The following is a 5,690-nucleotide window of genomic DNA, read 5'->3' on the forward strand; positions in this document are numbered from 1 at the left end:
TCTGCTACTTGTTGATCTGTGGGAACAAAATGCAATTCCACTGTACCTTCATCCACATGTTCCCTGATGAAATGGTACCTGATGCTGATGTGCTTTGTCATAGAGTGTTGAACTGGATTACCTGTCATAGCAATAGCACTTTGATTATCACAGTAAATAGGGATTTTGAAATATGTTAACCCATAATCCAGTAACTGATTCTTCATCCAGAGAATCTGTGCACAGCAGCTTCCTGCAGCAATATACTCTGCTTCTGCAGTTGATGTGGAAATTGACTTTTGTTTCTTGCTATACAAAGAAACCAATCTGCCTCCAAGAAATTGGCAGCTTCCACTTGTGCTTTTCCTGTCAATTTTGCAACCTGCAAAATCTGCATCTGAGTAACCTATTAATTTAAAATCTGATTCTCTAGGATACCATAATCCTAGATCAGCTGTTCCTTTAAGATACTTAAAGATTCTTTTTACAGCTGTTAAGTGAGGTTCTCTTGGATCTGCTTGAAATCTTGCACAAAGACAGGTAGCAAACATGATATCTGGTCTACTAGCAGTTAGATAGAGAAGTGAGCCAATCATACCTCTGTAATCAGTAATATCTACTGAATTACCAGTATCCTTATCCAGTTTTGTTGCAGTGGCCATGGGAGTGGATGCACTTGAACAGTCTTGCATTCCAAATTTTTTCAGCAAGTTTCTGGTGTACTTAGATTGACAAATAAAAGTTCCTTCTTCACTCTGCTTGACTTGAAGGCCCAGAAAATAACTAAGTTCTCCCATCATACTCATCTGATATCTTGACTGCATTAGATTGGCAAACTTTTTGCAAAGTTTGTCATTTGGAGACCAAAAAATGATATCATCAACATAAATCTGGATCAAAAGTAAGTCCTTGCCATGGTTGAGATAGAACAATGTTTTGTCAATAGTTCCTCTGTTGAATCCACTTTCCAGAAGAAACTGAGCTAAAGTCTCATACCATGCTCTAGGAGCTTGCTTAAGTCCATAAAGTGCTTTATCAAGCCTGTAGACATAATCTGGATGTTTGGAATCTACAAAGCCTGGAGGTTGTTCAACATATACTTCCTCTTCCAATTCTCCATTGAGAAAAGCACTTTTCACATCCATTTGAAAGACAGTAAACTTTTTGTGAGCAGCATAAGCCATGAATATCCTTATGGCTTCTAACCTAGCAACTGGAGCAAATGTTTCATCATAGGCAATTCCCTCCTGTTGAGAATATCCTTTTGCAACCAGCCTTGCCTTGTTCCTTACAATTATGCCATCACTGTCAGTTTTGTTTCTGAATACCCACTTTGTACCAACAACCGATCTATTCTTGGGTCTTGGCACTAAGGTCCAGACTTTGTTTCTTTCAAATTCATTCAACTCTTCCTGCATTGCTTGCACCCAATCAGCATCTTGAAGAGCTTCTTCCACTTTCTTTGGCTCAGTCTGAGAGAGAAAAGAATTGTAAAGACATTCATTCGAAGTACCTGTTCTAGTTCTGACACTTGCCTCAGGATTTCCAATTATTAAATCAGGTGTATGTGATTTTGTCCACTTCCTTGCAGATGGAAGATTTTCTCTAGAACTGGATGCTCCCCCATAATTCATGCTGTCTTCGATTTCATTTTCTGATGCTCCCCCTGAAACTATGCTCTCTGAGTTGGATCCTTCAGTATTTAGATTTTCAGCACTGTCAGTACTTGGCTTATCAGAACTTGACGAATCAGAATTTGACGAGCCAGATGTATGTTCTGATGCTTCTTGAGATGTGATAAAATCTTGAGTATGCTCCCCCTGCAATGGTGCATCTTCCTTTGACGTAGTCACCACAGTTTCAATAACATCAGAGTTTAATCCATCAGAATTTACAGTATCAGGACTTAGACTGTCAGGACTTGAGGTATCAGAATATGAATCTTCATTTTCAAATCTCAGCTTATTATGATCAATGCAATCTTCAAGTCCAGTGATCTTCTTGTCATCAAAAGAGACATTGATAGATTCCATGACCACTTTTGTTCTCAAATTATAGACTCTGAAGGCTTTTGTAGAAAGTGGATATCCTACAAAGATTCCCTCATCAGCTTTTAGATCAAACTTGGATAGCTGTTCAGGATGAGTCTTGAGAACAAAACACTTACATCCAAATACATGAAAGTATTTGAGATTTGGCTTCTTGTTCTTCACCATCTCATATGGTGTTTTTCATGCTTGTTAATGAGTGTTGCATTTTGAGTAAAACAAGCAGTCTGCACAGCTTCAGCCCAGAAATAGGTTGGAAGCTTTGCTTCTTCAAGCATTGTTCGTGCAGCTTCAATTAGAGTTCTATTCTTCCTTTCAACAACTCCATTTTGCTGTGGAGTTCCAGGAGCAGAAAATTCCTGCTTTATTCCATGATTTTTGCAGAACTCTTCCATTATCAAATTCTTGAATTCAGTGCCATTATCACTCCTCAAAATTTTCACAGAATCTTTGATCAATTTATCCAGATGTTTGACATGATCAATCAGGATAGATGCAGTTTCACTTTTTGTGTGCAAGAAATACACCCATGTGTATCTGGTGAACTCATCTACTATGACCAACGCATATTTCTTCTTTGCAATAGACATGACATTCACTGGACCAAATAGATCAACATGAAGTAGATAGTAAGGCTCAAGAATTGATGATTCAGTCTTGCTCTTGAACGAAGATTTTCTTTGTTTAGCCTTCTGACATGAGTCACAAAGACCATCAGGAACAAACACTGATTTTGGCAGTCCTCTCACAAGATCTTTCTTGATCAGTTCATTTATCTTGTTGAAGTTTAAATGAGAGAGTTTCTTGTGCCAATTCCAGCTTTCTTCAGTTGAGGCTCTACTCACTAAACAGATTGCAGAACCATCAGAACTTGTTGAAAGCTTAGCTTCATAAATGTTACCACGCCTGAATCCCTTCAGAACAATTTTTCCTTTAGATTTACTAACTATTTCACAATGTTCTGCAAAGAAATCAACATGATAACCTCTGTCACAGATTTGACTTATACTCAGTAAGTTGTGTTTAAGTCCTGAGACCAGAGCTACATCTTTAATAATGACATTCCCAAGATTGATATTGCCATATCCCAAGGTTTTTCCAATGTTGCCATCTCCATAAGAAACACTTGGGCCAGCTTTCTCCACAAAGTCTGATAGCAGGGCCTTATTTCCAGTCATATGTCCTGAACATCCACTGTCCAGAACTAGAATATTTTTCCTGTTGCCCTGCAATCAAAAAGACCACTAATTATTAGTTTTAAGGACCCAGACTTGCTTGGATCCTTTGGCCTTTTTAGGTTTGTTAACATTTGCAGCGGATTTAACATCAGATTTTATGTTAACAGTTTTCTTATCAGACCTTATACTAGAAGGAACAACAGAAACTTTCTTTAAAGAAGGTTTTATTTGATAATAATCATAGTACAAACTATGATATTCCTTACAAGTATAAATGGAATGCCATAAACTACCACAATGAAAACAAGGATTTTGTGGTTTGTATCTAACAGACTGACTCTTAACTCCTGACTTTGTAGATAAGGAGTTAATATTCTTATTCTTCCTGCAAAAAGAAGCCAGATGGTTAGAACTTCCACAGTTATGACATGCTTTCCTAGGAGCATCAGGAACAGATTTATAGTTATTGCTTTTATTCACACCTTCCTTTCCATTCCTGTTTTTCCTAGGTGATTTTACCTTGTTTGCATCCTTAACATCTTTCAGCTTATGCTTAAGCTGCTTCTTCGTCATTAAGCCTATGTTAACTTCAGCTGTCTTTTCCTGTTTTAGTTTGTCAGAAGCTAATTCCTTTTTAACTTCTGATTTCTCATTTTCGGATTTTTCAGTTACAAACTTAACAGGTTTTAACTTCGGCTTTTGCTTATCAACAGGCTTAATTTCTACAGTTCCTTTTTCATTTACTCCATAGCCTAAACCCTCTTTCCAGTTTCCACTGCTTAGCAAATTTTGAGTTGTTTTGCCAGAGTTAGTCCAAGTTCTGATAATCTCTCTCTCCTTTTCTAACTCAGTTTTTAGAGATTCATTCATTTTTAGCACTTCATCCCTAATATAAAAAGCATTATCTCTATCCTGCTGAGTTTGATGAAACATGACTAACTCTTTTTCTAAGAAATCATTTCTTTTCTTAAAAGCAAGATTTTCAGAAGTTAATCTTTCACATGTTAAAGTTTGATCTCTATAACTAACAAACATGGTTTTAAGATATCTTCTCAACTCATCAATATCATCAGTATGAAAAGCATAAGTAGTCTGAGGTACCTTTGTTTCAGCAGCTTCAGAACTGCTCTCAGAACTTGTTTTATCAGCATTTGCCATCAATGCATAGTTCTCCTCACTTTCAGAGTCTGAGGTGTCTGTCCAGCTTTTCTGCTTTGTGACAAGAGCTTTGCCTTTGTCATTCTTGGTCTTCTTGCAATCAGGAGATATGTGGCCTTTCTCACCACAATTATAACATTTAACATTAGCGTAATCTCCTCTGTCAGACTTTCCTCCTTTTCCTTCAGATCTTCTGAAATTCTTCTTATCAGAACTTATGCCTTTCCTGGAAAACATCTTTCCCTTCCTGAACTTCCTGTATGCAATCTTTGTGATTCCTTTCACCATAAGAGCACACAGCTTCATCATCTCCTCATCAGCATCAGTTTCAGGCAAGCTTTCAGAATCTGAGTCATCATCACTCTCAGAACTTGATGACTCAGTATCAGATTTTATGATAAGAGCTTTACCCTTATCTTTCTTTGAGGAAGGTGGTTTGGGGGATTCCTCTTCAACCTTGAGAGCAACTGTCCTTGACTTTCCTCCTTTTCTCTTGCTTCTTTGTTCCATCTCAAGTTCATGGGTCTTGAGCATTCCATAGATTTCATCAAGAGTTGTTTCATCAAGATTGTAGTTGTCTCTTATTGTTGTTGCCTTCAAATCCCAACATTCAGGAAGAGCTAACAGGAATTTGAGGTTTGTATCTTCAAGATCATACTCCTTATTTACTAATGACAAGTCATTCAAGAGTTTGACAAATCTATCATATACATCAGTCAATGACTCATTAGTCCTAGAGTCAAAGTGTTCATACTCTTGAGTGAGTATTGTCTTCCTGTTCTTCTTAACTGTTTCAGTTCCTTGACACCTTGTCTCCAGTGCATCCCATATCTCCTTAGCAGTCTTGCAGTTGATTACCCTGTTTGACATTACATTATCAATGGCACTATGCAATAAGTGACGTACCTTGGCATCCTTAGCAATAGATGCTATATCTTCAGCAGTGTAATCAGTCTTTTCCTTTGGTACGGTCATTGCTGCTTCACCTGCAACTACAACAGCGAGCTTGGTAGGTTTGTGAGGCCCTTCCCTGATTCTATCAAGGTATTCTGGATCTGTTGCTTCCAGAAACATGGTCATCCTTACCTTCCATATGGGATATTCAGATGGTCTCAATATGGGAACTCTGATAGTCTCATATCGACTCTGAGTTGATATCTTTGATGATTCCTCAGTTTTGGTAGGCTTAGTTGGAGTTTCTGTGTCAGACATGATTGTGTTTGGATCTTTAACTGTATGTGTGTTAACAGATAGCTCTGATACCACTTTTTAGGTCACACTTTCACTGTAGAGGGGGTGAATACAGTGTTTATTACAATCAAATCAA

The sequence above is a fragment of the Apium graveolens genome, chromosome 2 (assembly GCF_009905375.1).
Source record: "Apium graveolens cultivar Ventura chromosome 2, ASM990537v1, whole genome shotgun sequence".
Taxonomy (NCBI): Eukaryota; Viridiplantae; Streptophyta; class Magnoliopsida; order Apiales; family Apiaceae; genus Apium; species Apium graveolens.